The following is a 14,884-nucleotide window of genomic DNA, read 5'->3' as shown; positions in this document are numbered from 1 at the left end:
GTAAAGAGAGTTCAGGAGGGATAAGCTGCAAAGAAAGACACAGAGCTAAAGTACAATGTATCTGATAGCCAGGAAGACCAAAGGATGTTTGATGGTCAGGAAGGTACTCTGAGCAGTAAAACTGCCCTGGAGAGAGCCAGGGGGCTGAATGTTATGTTTTTTCAGTGATGGTGAAAACCCCCTGTGTGGGAAGAGCTATCTGTATGAACTTTTGACATGCTTTTAAATAAAAGTGGGCTGCCATGCCCTAAAATACAGTTTTGGACTGGCGCAACTTATTGTATACGCACCTACTACTTGAGTTTAATATGACATTGAATTGTTTTATACAGTATATATACACTGTTTATATATATATATATATATATATATATATATATATATATATATATATATATATATATATATATATATATATATATATTATATATATATAGGGAAGACTTGATATTTGGTCTTTTTTATACCATCACTCTATGTTATATAAAGTAGAAAGAAAAATGAGAAAACATTAATATAACTCTCTAGCTATGAAAAGCTCAGAGTAAGCAGTAAACATACAAAAAAACAAATATATAAATAGAGGCCAAAGGAAATTGCAAGCTTTGTATTAACATCTGACATCTTACAAGTGTGGAGAATGACCCTTATTATTTAATCCTGCTTGCAGAGAACACTTTTAATTTGAGCATACATAGATAACATGCTCCTTACCTAAAATATAAAGCATTCATTTAACTTTCTAATCATAAAAAAAAGTAAAGTAAAGCAGAAATAAAAACAAATTAAAAAAACACGCAAAAAAATAAATAAATAATAATGTAAAAAGTTGTTTAACACTGCTTTGTATTAACGTCTGATATTTTACCTATTTGGACAATGGCTCTTATTAATTAGGCCTGCTGGTAGGGAATGCTAATAGCTTGAGCTACTATTAAAGGACCTTTCCTGACCTCTACAGGCTGTCCATGAGAAGGAAAATACAATGAAATGGAGTCAGAAAATGAAGAGTATTAATGGCTTTTTGCTTTTGTTATGGCTGATCCAGTACGGCATGCTTTCTGCTACTAGCTGGGAAGCACAAGGAGGTTATCAGTAGTGATGGACGAACTTCCGACGGGACGTTTCGCGAACGCGAAACGCGAACGGACACAAACGTTCGCGAAAACGACCGTTCGCCGCGGGCTCCATTGACTTCAATGGGAGGCGAATTTCGCAAACCTTTAGGTCGAATTTGCGGCCACGGGGTAATTATTAGGGGGTAGCACGTAGTCCCACCACCTGGACAATAGCATAATACATGTATGAGGTGAATTTGGGATCGATAACTACAAGCATTTTTTTTTTATTTGGGAAATTGTTCTGACAATTCAGGACTATGGAGCTAATGAAGGCAATGGAGGAGAGGGAAGGTCAGGGACCAGGGTAGGCAAACAAGAGGGTGCAGGAGATACAGAGCACTGACAGCAGCACCGTAATACAGAGCACTGACATCAGCACCGTGACATACAGCGCTGACAGCAGCTCCGTGACATACAGCGCTGACAGCAGCTCCGTGACATACAGCGCTGACAGCAGCTCCGTGACATACAGCGCTGACAGCAGCTCCGTGACATACAGCGCTGACAGCAGCTCCGTGACATACAGCGCTGACAGCAGCACCGTGACATACAGCGCTGACAGCAGCTCCGTGACATACAGCGCTGACAGCAGCTCCGTGACATACAGCGCTGACAGCAGCTCCGTGACATACAGCACTGACAGCAGCTCCGTGACATACAGCGCTGACAGCAGCTCCGTGACATACAGCGCTGACAGCAGCACCGTGACATACAGCGCTGACAGCAGCTCCGTGACATACAGCGCTGACAGCAGCTCCGTGACATACAGCGCTGACAGCAGCTCCGTGACATACAGCGCTGACAGCAGCTCCGTGACATACAGCGCTGACAGCAGCACCGTGACATACAGCGCTGACAGCAGCTCCGTGACATACAGCGCTGACAGCAGCTCCGTGACATACAGCGCTGACAGCAGCTCCGTGACATACAGCGCTGACAGCAGCTCCGTGACATACAGCGCTGACAGCAGCTCCGTGACATACAGCGCTGACAGCAGCTCCGTGACATACAGCGCTGACAGCAGCACCGTGACATACAGCGCTGACAGCAGCTCCGTGACATACAGCGCTGACAGCAGCTCCGTGACATACAGCGCTGACAGCAGCTCCGTGACATACAGCACTGACAGCAGCTCCGTGACATACAGCGCTGACAGCAGCTCCGTGACATACAGCGCTGACAGCAGCACCGTGACATACAGCGCTGACAGCAGCTCCGTGACATACAGCGCTGACAGCAGCTCCGTGACATACAGCGCTGACAGCAGCTCCGTGACATACAGCGCTGACAGCAGCTCCGTGACATACAGCGCTGACAGCAGCTCCGTGACATACAGCGCTGACAGCAGCTCCGTGACATACAGCGCTGACAGCAGCACCGTAAGCAGCCCCAGGAGGAAGTCAGCACAGCACAGGGATGGTGTGATCCCCTCATAATAAGAACCCCCAGGAGGAAGTCAGCACAGCACAGGGATGGTGGGAGCCCCTCATAATAAGAACACCCAGGAGGAAGTCAGCACAGCACAGGGATGGTGGGAACCCCTCATAATAAGCAGCCCCAGTAGAAATATGACACCGCTCAACCTCTTCAAAGAGGAGGGTAGGGGCATATAGTACGGTGTGCTTTTTTGGGTCAGGGAAGTGAGCCAAATGAATTAAGAAGGTCTGTGTGCTTGATTCCAAAAATTGTTTATAGACATATACATGGTCTACTGATCACATGTGTTGAATTCCTCCGAGATCCATGCCTCATTCATTTTTAGAAATGTGAGGTAGTTAACACTGTGGTGAGCTAGGCGAGTACGCTTATCGGTCACAATCCCCCCTGCTGCGCTGAACGTCCTTTCGGACAGGACACTGGATGAGGGGCAAGCCAACAGTTCGATTGCAAATTGGGCAAGCTCTGGCCAGAGGTCAAGCCTGCCCACCCAGTAGTCTAGGGGTTCATCACTCCTCAGAGCGTCCACATCGGCCGTTAACCCAATGTAGTCGGACACCTGACGGTCTAGGCGTTCCCTGATGCTGGATCCGGATGACACCTGTCGATGGGTCGGCTGAAAGAATGACCTCATATCCGAAGTCACCAACACATCTTCAAACCGGCCTCTTCTTGCAGGCGCTGTTGGATTGGTACCCGCAAATCCTTCTCTGGGAGTGGGAATTGCTCCTCTGCCAGCGCACGCAAAAGCAGAATGCAGCATTTCTCGAAGCAAGGCCTGGAAGTGCTGCATTCTGACAGCCCTCTGCGACGGCGGTAACATTTCCGCCATTTTGTGTTTGTACCGGGGGTCTAAGTACGTTGCCACCCAGTACTGGTCCTTGACCCTCATGCTTTTTATACGGGGGTCCCTATTAAAACACTGGAGCATGAAGGCCCCCATTTGCACTAAAGTGGAAGCGGTGTGGTGGCCTGGCTCCTGCTCATCATCCAGGATAATGTCGTCCTCTTCATTCTCCTCTCCCCATCCTCGCACAACAGGGATCCCAGAAAGGTTTAAAGCATGCTCTTCTTGCTCCTGCTCATCCGCCCCGGCACCATCCTCCTCTGACTCCTCATCAGACTCCTGTTGTTGACTTGTCTCAGATAGAGTAGCCCCCCCTGGGAATTCATCCAGCATTGCGACTTCCTCATCTTCCCGCTCCTGCTCCTCCACAGCCTGATCAATGACACGACGCAATGCACGCTCCAGAAAGAAGGCATAAGGTACCATGTCACTGATGGCGCCATGGCTGCGACTGACCAGTTTGGTGATCTCCTCAAATGGCCGCAGAAGTCTGCATGTGTCGCGCATGAGCAGCCACTGGCGCGGTGAAAAAAAACCCAGCTCCCCAGAACCGTTTCTTTCGCAGAGTTCATACAGGTAGACGTTAACTGCACGTTTCTGCTGGAGCAGCCTATCAAGCATATAGAAGGTTGAGTTCCATCGCGTCGGGCAATCGCAAATAAGACGTCTGACCGGCAGATGGTGTCGCCGCTGAATGTCAGCAAGGCGAGCCATGGCCGTGTAAGATCTTCTGAAATGGGCCGAGATTTTCCTTGCCTGCCGCAAGATGTCCTGGACCCCAGGGTATTTGACAAGGAATCGCTGCACGACCAAGTTTAAGACGTGTGCCATGCACGGCACGTGCGTGATTTTGCCCTGTTTCAATGCGCTAAGCAGATTGGCACCGTTGTCACACACCACTTTACCAACTGTCAAATTGAGCGGTGTTAGCCACTCATCTGCCTGTGAACGCAAAGCTGAAAGGAGTGCCGGGCCAGTGTGGCTCTTTGCTTCCAGGCACAACAGACGCAGCACGGCATGGCAACGTCTCACCTGGCATGTGGAATAGGTTCTGGGGAGCTTGGGCGGTGCAGTGGAAGAGACGCTAGCAGCGGAAAAGGAGGAGGCAGCTGAGGAGGAGAGGGAGGAGGATGGAGTAGGAGGAGGAGAAGAAGAGTCAGGCCTGCATGCAATCCGTGGCGGTAAAACCAAATCTACACGGGTGCCACGGGTTACATGCTTGACGGCCGTCAGAAGGTTCACCCAGTGGGCAGTAAAACTGATATACCTTCCCTGCCCGTGTTTGCTAGACCACGTGTCTGTGGTCAGATGTATCTTGGCACCGACACTGTGTGCCAGAGATACATTCACTTGCCGCTGAACATGGCCATATAGCTCTGGGATGCCCTTCTCTGAGAAATACTTCCTTCCTGGGACCTTCCATTGTGGTGTTCCAATGGCCACAAATTTGCGAAAGGCCTCCGAGTCCACCAGTTTATATGGCAGTAGTTGGCGGGCTATGAGTTCTGACAAGCCAGCCGCCAACCGTTGGGCAAGAGGGTTATCCGGCGTCATCATTTTTTTACGCTCAAACATTAGGCCCACGGAAGCCTGCCTTTTTGCAGAAAAATGTGAGCTTGGCGTGATGGAAGGTGGAGTGGAGGACAATTGTGAGGAGAGAGGAGAAGGAGAAGTAGAAGACGAGGCTGGACGGTGAGAGCCTGCAGTGTGGCTTTGTGTGTTCCGTTGCTCCCACTGGGCTCGGTGATGGCTGCTCATGTGCCTTCTTAAGGCGGTCGTCCCTAGGTGAGTATTGGGCTTACCGCGACTAACGCGTTGACTGCAAAGATTGCAGATGGCAACGCTATTGTCAGCAGCGGACACGTTAAAAAAAGCCCACACTGCGGAGCCATGTGCCGGTGTCCTGGGAGCGCCAGATGTGACCGTACATGGTCGATGACTCGCTCCTGATACATTTGCAGTCTGCTTTGTCCCTGCTGTGCAATGTAAGTCATTGCTGCTTCTCCTCCCTATCTGCTGGTCCATATCTCCCTCTGAACTCCCCTCCTCTTCCTCTCTTGTGGGCACCCACGTGACATCACTAGACACGTCATCATCAACGTCACCTTCCCCACCGCTATAAGTAGAGTAGGCAGCAACACCGGGGACCAACCTCCTCCTTGGGCTGATCTGGGTACTGGCGTCAGACTGCTGAGTAGCGCTTGTTGCTACCTCCTCTTCCTGATCCAATACCAAGAGTGGCTGCGCATCAGAAATGTCCTCTTGATATGGATCGGAAAATAATTCCAGTGACTCAAGCGGAAGGTATGTGGTGGTGGTGGTGGTGGTCGTGTTGTTGGTGGTAGTGTCTTTGGGGGTGCACATAGCAGAGAGTGAAGAAGAGGGTGCAGATCGAGAGGATGAGGAGGGTGCAGAAGAGTAAGGCTGAGCGAGCCACTCAACCAAGTCTGGTGCATCCTTTAAAGTAATTGAACGCACCTTCTGCAACTTCCCACTTTGGCTCAAGCCTGTTGCTCCTGCCCTACCCCTACCACCCCTGCGGAAGGGCCTGCCTCTTCCTCTGCATGTCATTTTTTAAATGACCCTGTGACAAAACTCTTAGTCCCTATACCGCTGAAGGACTGCTGCAGTATAGGTGAGCGGTCAGCAGTGGTGCACGTCAACCCTATCTATTGTGGACCTATAGCGGTCCTTACAGAACAGCAGACTGTACCGCACTCAAGCCTATGTACCGTAGCACCCTATACCAAGTTACCAGTCCTTATAAGAACTTTTGTGGACCAAGCAGGTTGTGTATTAGTGTTTAGCAGACTGTACGTCAGTCCCTATACCGCTGAAGGACTGCTGCAGTATAGGGCAGCGGTCAGCAGTGGTGCACGTCAACCCTATCTATTGTGGACCGATAGCGGTCCTTACAGAACAGCAGACTGTACCGCACTCAAGCCTATGTACCGTAGCACCCTATACCAAGTTACCAGTCCTTATAAGAACTTTTGTGGACCAAGCAGGTTGTGTATTAGTGTTTAGCAGACTGTACGTCAGTCCCTATACCGCTGAAGGACTGCTGCAGTATAGGGCAGCGGTCAGCAGTGGTGCACGTCAACCCTATCTATTGTGGACCGATAGCGGTCCTTACAGAACAGCAGACTGTACCGCACTCAAGCCTATGTACCGTAGCACCCTATACCAAGTTACCAGTCCTTATAAGAACTTTTGTGGAACAAGCAGGTTGTGTGTTAGTGATTAGCAGACTGTACGTCAGTCCCTATACCAATGAAGGACTGCTGCAGTATAGGGCAGCGGTCAGCAGTAGTGCACGGCAACCCTATGTATTGTGGACCGATAGCGGTCCTTACAGAACAGCAGACTGTACTGCACTCAGGCCTATGTACCGTAGCACCCTATACCAAGTTACCAGTCCTTATAAGAACTTTTGTGGACCAAGCAGGTTGTGTGTTAGTGTTTAGCAGACTGTGCGTCAGTCCCTATACCGCTGAAGGACTGCTGCAGTATAGGGCAGCGGTCAGCAGTAGTGCACGGCAACCCTATGTATTGTGGACCGATAGCGGTCCTTACAGAACAGCAGACTGTAACGCACTCAGGCCTATGTACCGTAGCACCCTATACCAAGTTACCAGTCCTTATAAGAACTTTTGTGGACCAAGCAGGTTGTGTGTTAGTGATTAGCAGACTGTACGTCAGTCCCTATACCAATGAAGGACTGCTGCAGTATAGGGCAGCGGTCAGCAGTAGTGCACGGCAACCCTATGTATTGTGGACCGATAGCGGTCCTTACAGAACAGCAGACTGTAACGCACTCAGGCCTATGTACCGTAGCACCCTATACCAAGTTACCAGTCCTTATAAAAACTTTTGTGGACCAAGCAGGTTGTGTGTTAGTGTTTAGCAGACTGTGCGTCAGTCCCTATACCGCTGAAGGACTGCTGCAGTATAGGGCAGCGGTCAGCAGTGGTGCACGTCAACCCTATCTATTGTGGACCGATAGCGGTCCTTACAGAACAGCAGACTGTACCGCACTCAAGCCTATGTACCGTAGCACCCTATACCAAGTTACCAGTCCTTATAAGAACTTTTGTGGACCAAGCAGGTTGTGTATTAGTGTTTAGCAGACTGTACGTCAGTCCCTATACCGCTGAAGGACTGCTGCAGTATAGGGCAGCGGTCAGCAGTGGTGCACGTCAACCCTATCTATTGTGGACCGATAGCGGTCCTTACAGAACAGCAGACTGTACCGCACTCAAGCCTATGTACCGTAGCACCCTATACCAAGTTACCAGTCCTTATAAGAACTTTTGTGGAACAAGCAGGTTGTGTGTTAGTGATTAGCAGACTGTACGTCAGTCCCTATACCAATGAAGGACTGCTGCAGTATAGGGCAGCGGTCAGCAGTAGTGCACGGCAACCCTATGTATTGTGGACCGATAGCGGTCCTTACAGAACAGCAGACTGTAACGCACTCAGGCCTATGTACCGTAGCACCCTATACCAAGTTACCAGTCCTTATAAGAACTTTTGTGGACCAAGCAGGTTGTGTGTTAGTGATTAGCAGACTGTACGTCAGTCCCTATACCAATGAAGGACTGCTGCAGTATAGGGCAGCGGTCAGCAGTAGTGCACGGCAACCCTATGTATTGTGGACCGATAGCGGTCCTTACAGAACAGCAGACTGTACTGCACTCAGGCCTATGTACCGTAGCACCCTATACCAAGTTACCAGTCCTTATAAAAACTTTTGTGGACCAAGCAGGTTGTGTGTTAGTGTTTAGCAGACTGTGCGTCAGTCCCTATACCGCTGAAGGACTGCTGCAGTATAGGGCAGCGGTCAGCAGTAGTGCACGGCAACCCTATGTATTGTGGACCGATAGCGGTCCTTACAGAACAGCAGACTGTAACGCACTCAGGCCTATGTACCGTAGCACCCTATACCAAGTTACCAGTCCTTATAAGAACTTTTGTGGACCAAGCAGGTTGTGTGTTAGTGATTAGCAGACTGTACGTCAGTCCCTATACCAATGAAGGACTGCTGCAGTATAGGGCAGCGGTCAGCAGTAGTGCACGGCAACCCTATGTATTGTGGACCGATAGCGGTCCTTACAGAACAGCAGACTGTACCGCACCCAAGCCTATGTACCGTAGCACCCTAGACAGACCAAGTTACCAGTCCTGATAAAGAGCTTTGTGGAACAAGTGAGTTGTGAATGATTAGCAGACTGCAGCAGAAGGGCAGCAGTCAAGTATAATATTCTTTCTATATTTGGAAGAAAGAATATTATACGTGTACAAGCCTATTACCGTACCACTGATACCAGTCCTGAAAAGAACCTTTGTGGAACTAATAGTAACAGCAAGTCTTTAAAATTATCCTCACTGCCTGACACACTGCTTCCTGCCTGTCCCTATACAAATTGGCAAAAAAGAGTAGGCTGGAACGATTAGCTGGAACAGCTCTTTTGTGGACCTGATAGTAACAGCTAATGATGATGATGATGATGATGATGAAGAAAGACTAATCTGGCTGAGCTGTCCCTAAAATAGCAGCATACAGCGCTCTGTCCCTTTATCTAAACTGACAAAAGAAACTCAGGCTGCTGACCTAACACCTATACCAGTCCTGAAAAGAACTTTTGTGTACCAAATAGCTAGCGTTTTCTCTGTCCCTACTCCACACAGGATCCTTTCCCTACAGTGACAGAAGAAAGAATGTAAAATGGCCACCGGATCGGGTGTATTTATAGGTTAGGGGGAATGTCCAAGTGTCCATGAGCTGTCATGTCTCAATTGGTTGTCCTGTAACACATGATAAACGTGTCACGAAAGGTTAAAGTTCTTGTATACATTAAACACGTAAGTCCGCCGGGGCGAACGACGGAAAAAGGCGTTCGAACCCGCGGACGGCGAAAGTCGGAAATTCGCCGCGAAACGACCGCCGGGCGAACCGTTCGGCCATCACTAGTTATCAGAGAACATTGCTAAACCTCAGATTAAGCCCAAATGATTTCTTCCTCACAGCTGCTTGGTTCTTACAAGACCTGATCATTCAATATGTTATACACAGAGGGGAATGGCTTGTGATTATTCATTTACAAATCAAGATTTCCAGAGTTTACATCCAGCTTATAGCAAAAATATATTACTAGAATTACATGGTTGTTTCATCTACTCTCAAAACGTCCTTTTTCAAGTCCTCATCCCCACTGTGCAGATTCCTGTTTTCAGGTTCTGTTGTGCCAACACTTTCAAATCCTAAAAACCACTGTGTGTGCAAAGTATTTTTAAAATAGAACTAGGATAAGGTATTTTTTTCAAGGTAGATGCACAACTTCTAAACTATGGGGTCTATTTATAAAAAAAAAAACAAAAAAAAAAACACGCATACGTATTCCATGTGAATTGCGCAAAAAAAAGTTCTTTAGGCTATTTTCTTTTCTGAAAGAATGTTCTTTCATTATGGGAAGTAGTAAAATACCACATTATGGCCATTACATGAAGCAAGAGGAATTTAGCAAATACTGTATTTATCGGCATATAACACGCACCTTAACTTTAGGAGGGAAGTTTCAGGAAAAAAAAAACTTTACACAGCCCCCTGGCATAATACACAGCCCCCGGCATAATACACCCCCCCCAGATAATACACAGACCACTCCGGCATAATACACCCCCCCCCAAGATAATACACGGACCACCCCGGCATAATACAAGGACCTCTGGCATAATACACAGACCTGTTCCATAATACACAGACCCCCTGCATAATACACGGACCCCCGGCATAATACATGGCTTCCCCCGGCATAATACGAGGAGCTCTGGCATAATACATAGACCCCTGGCATAATACACGGACCTCCTGCATAATACACTGACCCAATGCATAATACATGTATCCCTGGCATAATATGCAGACCCCCTGCATAATACATGGACCCCTGGCATAATACATGGACCCTCGGCATAATACACGGACCCCCTGCATAATACACTGACCCCTGGCATAATACATAGGCCCTCGGCATAATACATGGACCCCCCTTGGCATTATACATGGACCTGGGCATAATACACAGACCCCCCCCCCTGCACTCCCAGCAGAACCCCAGTCTCCTGGGACAGTGCTGCTAGCATACTCTAAAGTAGATAAAACTTCACACTGTCAGCCTGTCAGCCCCTTCTCATACAATGCTGTGTCACTCTCATTGTAAATCAAAGCTTCGAAATACCTCAATTAAGGCTGGACTTGGTCATGTGACTGCTCTTCTCTCTTTCATTAACAGTCACGTGACTGCTCTCCTCCTCCAATCAAAAGCTACACTAGAGGAGGAGGCAGAGCAGGAGGAGGAGAGCAGCCACAACTAGCGGCGTTAATTGAGGTATTCAGAGGCTTAGATTTACATTGAGAGTTACACAGGAGGAGCGGAATATTAGAAAGGCCTGGCAGTAATGTTTTCTGAAATGTAAAGTTTACTGGTAGCACTGTCCCAGGGCCAGTAGAAGCAGGGCGACCGGTCTGACACCCTCCCAATGGGTGGCACCCGGGGCAGACCGCCCAATACTCGCCCACTGTTGGTAAAAAAACAGATGTTGGCATATGACACGCGGGTGCGGTTTACCCTCTATTTTAAGGGTAAAAAAGTGCGCCAATAAATATGGTAAATGTAACAGATGTTTTTTAGCCATCCAGCGTTGGCATTTACTTTCTGGACAGTTGACATAGTGAAATCCTGATGCCTGTGCAGTTCTTTCCGGTGTTCACATTGATCAGTTACTTACTGCTGTCATTAAATGAGAAGACCAGCCAAAGCTTGTTTAGCTGTAATTCTCCTGTGGACCACAGGAGTACAGTTCATTCTGCACCCCTGTGACCCGTTTTCAGCAGACAACCTTAAGCTCGCTGTTGGTCGACATCACGGAGCCAGTCCAGACTGGGGCAAGATCACGACAATAAGGCCCTGGACCAGCACCTGACTCAGCCTCTCAGTGCGTCGCTGGGAGCCTGAACCAGCAGCTCCTGTCTCCTTCCACAGCCTAGCGTTCCAGTGACAGCAGGGGGGGGCAGAGCAAGGAGCCTGTGACGGACAGTCACAAGCTCTCTGCTCATGGAGCTCTGAGAACTGAGTGGTAAGTGGTCTTTGATAGGCGGGTTCTCAGTCTTAGAGCTGGTGGGGGACAGAGGCAGCATCGGACTGATGCTGCATCCACCTAGGTAAGTATGGTTCTGAAAAAGCAAAAAAAAAAAGCAGAATGTCTCTTTTAAAGTGCAACTTAGTCAGTTAGTCAGGTTGAAAAAAGACACAAGTCCATCCAGTTCAACCACAAAAAACAAAAATAATATCAAACAATCCCATATACCCAATTCTATACCCACAGCTGATCCAGAGGAAGGCGAAAAACCCCAGCAGAGCACGATCCAATTTGCTACAGCAGGGGAGAAAATTCCTTCCTGATCCCCCGAGAGGCAATCAGATTTTCACCGGATCAACTTTACCTATAAATGTTAGTACCCAGTTATATGATGTACATTTAGGAAATAATCCAGGCCTGTCTTAAAGAAATCTACTGAGCTGCGCAGAACCACCTCTGCAGTGAGTCTATTCCACATTTTCACAGCTCTTACTGTAAAGAAACCTTTCCGTATTTGGAGATGAAATCTCTTTTCCTCTAGATGTCCTCTGTGTTGACTGTAAAGTGAATAACTCAACACCAAGTTCACTATATGGACCCCTTATATATTTGTACATGTTGATCATATCCCCCTCAATCTCCTCTTATCAAGAGTGAATACGTTCAATTCCTCTAATCTTTCCTCATAGCTGAACTCCTCCATGCCTCTTATCAATTTGGTTCCCCTTCTCTGCACTTTCTCAAGTTCCCTGATATCCTTTTTGAGAACTGGTGTCCAAAACTGAACTGCATTTTCCAGATGAGGTCTTACTAATGATTTGAACAGGGGCAAAATTATATCTCTCTCTCTGGAGTCCATACCTCTCTTATTACAAGAAAGGACTTTGCTCGCTTTGAAAACCGCAGCTTTGCACTGCATGACATTATTGAGCTTATGATCTACCAAAACCCCCAGATCCTTCTCCACTATGGATCCCCCCAGTTGTACTCCCCCCTAGTATGTATGATGCATGTATATTCTTAGGCCTCAAGTGCATAACTTTACATTTATCAACATTAAACCTTATCTGCCACATAGTCGCCCAATTAGACAGAGCATTTAGGTCAGCTTGTAAATTGGAGACATCCTGTAAGGACGTTATTCCACTGCATAGCTTGGTGTCATCTGCAAAGACGAAAATGTTACTTTTGATCCCAGACCCAATATCATTTATAAAGATATTAAAAAGTAAGGGTCCCAGCACTGAACCTTGGGGTACACAACTGATAACCTTAGACCATTCAGAATAAGAATCATTAACCACTACTATTCTGTCTTTTAGCCAGTTTTCTGTCCATTTACAAACTGATATTTCTGCAGCACTAACCCCCGAAGGAGCTGCTGGTTATTTTTGGGCTTACCGTTACCTTCCGTTCTCCTTGTGACATGTCTAGGGGATGTCCCGTGGTAGATGACCCAGTAACTTGAGACTGACAATAGATCCACTTGAATGGATTTTATTTGCAAAACTCAAACCATTGAACAGTCTTTCACCTTGGGATCAGAGGGTTGGAAAAGGAAGTTCAGGTACTCTCAATAAAGTCCAAAAAACATGAAAGAACTTGCTTACTTTGACTGCATTCAGAGAATAGCCATTCGCAGCTGGATGAACACCCAGGTTGGACAGTCCTTTTCTCAAAAGGCCTAGCAGCCAACAAGGTGCTTACCCAGGAACAAAGTCTTTGTCACAGACGTTGTTGCAGAACATGTAGGGAAACTAAGCTTTCGAACACTTGTAGGATACCTGAATCTTTCAGCCTGCTTGGCGATATCCACAAGACCGGATTCTTTTGGCCCTTCCAGGCTCTTGTTAAGAAAACCAATCCGTACGTGGTGTCCTTCTAAAGAGTCCTCCCCTGGAATGCTCGAAGTACAATGGGTCTCTCCCGAACCGGAGACAGCACCCAACCACCTCAGAATCCTCCTTTAGTTTCCTTGCCCTGGGCTTGCCAGCCCCGAGGCATTAAAGTTGGGTGGATCCACACCCCAGGCCATGGCCTTCCTGGGGGCTGGTCCGGAGGACCAGGACCATGGAATCAGCACATTATACTGGACTGAAACCCCGAACCACGTGACATCCGCATCTTAAATACCCTCTCCCAGAGGGCACAGCGAGAGGGCCACCCCCACTGACCTGACTCCAAGGGAGAGAGTAATTTAAACACCTGACCAGACCCTAGTTCCACGCCTCCCAGAAGAGACAGTGTCCCCTGTGGCCAGGCTGAACATTTCACAGTGCAGTCAGACTGATACAGAAGTCAAATCTAGACAAATAATACCCAAACCTAACTGCAGCTTAGGTAGAGTTTAATTTTGAAAAACGCATAGCGCGTGCTCTTCAGGAGCCCGCCGCTACATTTCCAAACCTGTAGACTTTACCTTACACATGAGCCGTGTGAGCGGAACTGTATCGAACGCTTTTGCAAAATCCAAGTATACCACATCCACTGCCACCACTCTGTCCAAGGTTTTACTTAGCTCCTCATAAAAAGAAATCAGGTTTGTCTGACAACTTCTGTCTTTCATGAATCCATGCTGTCTGTTGCTTAAAATATTTTTTTTCCTGTAAGAACTCGTCTATGTGGTCTTTTATTAATCTCTCCAGTATCTTCCCAACTATATAAGTTAAACTAACAGGTCTATAGTTACTTGGTAAAGACTTTGTTCCCTTTTTAAATATAGGCACCACATTGGCCCTAAGGGCTCATTTACACTGCTCAACATCTGCTGACAGCACTTTCGGGTCCCCAGAGCTGGGGGGGGTCACCATGGCCAGCGCTCCTGTTAGTGTCAGCGCTATGCGGGAAACTATTGATGGACCGTGATCGTTGTCTGTTGGTCCATCTATCTAGTTGTGATCTCCTGGCTTGTCTTCAGCGTACTCTCAGTGAATTGCTGCTGCTGTTGGTCTGATGTACGGATCCTGATCACACATACAGGCTTGATATTGCTTGCCTCTGGTAAACGCATATTTTGTGTGGTGGTGGCTCACTAAAATCGTGTTTTTTTGTCTGCACAAGAGGAGTTGTTTATTGATTTCCACTCAATTCACTGGACTGATTTTCATTCACTTCACTGGACTGTTTTTTTCTCAATTAATTATTTTTATTATTTTTTGAGGTTTTGATATTTATCACTTATTATATATTATCTAATATTCATTTATTATTTAATATTTTGTTATCCATATGGGTTGATTAGTTATTATATTTGTCACTTTACTTATAGTTTAATGTATTTACGCAGCTTTTTACGACTTTTATGATCACTGTGTTTGTATATATCTTACAAATTTGA

Source organism: Lithobates pipiens, unplaced genomic scaffold (assembly GCF_037356315.1).
Source record: "Lithobates pipiens isolate NorthernLeopardFrog02 unplaced genomic scaffold, aLitPip1_a1.2 Scaffold_8, whole genome shotgun sequence".
Lineage (NCBI taxonomy): Eukaryota > Metazoa > Chordata > Amphibia > Anura > Ranidae > Lithobates > Lithobates pipiens.
The sequence above is the reverse complement of the archived record's forward strand: the minus strand, read 5'-3'. Positions refer to the sequence as shown.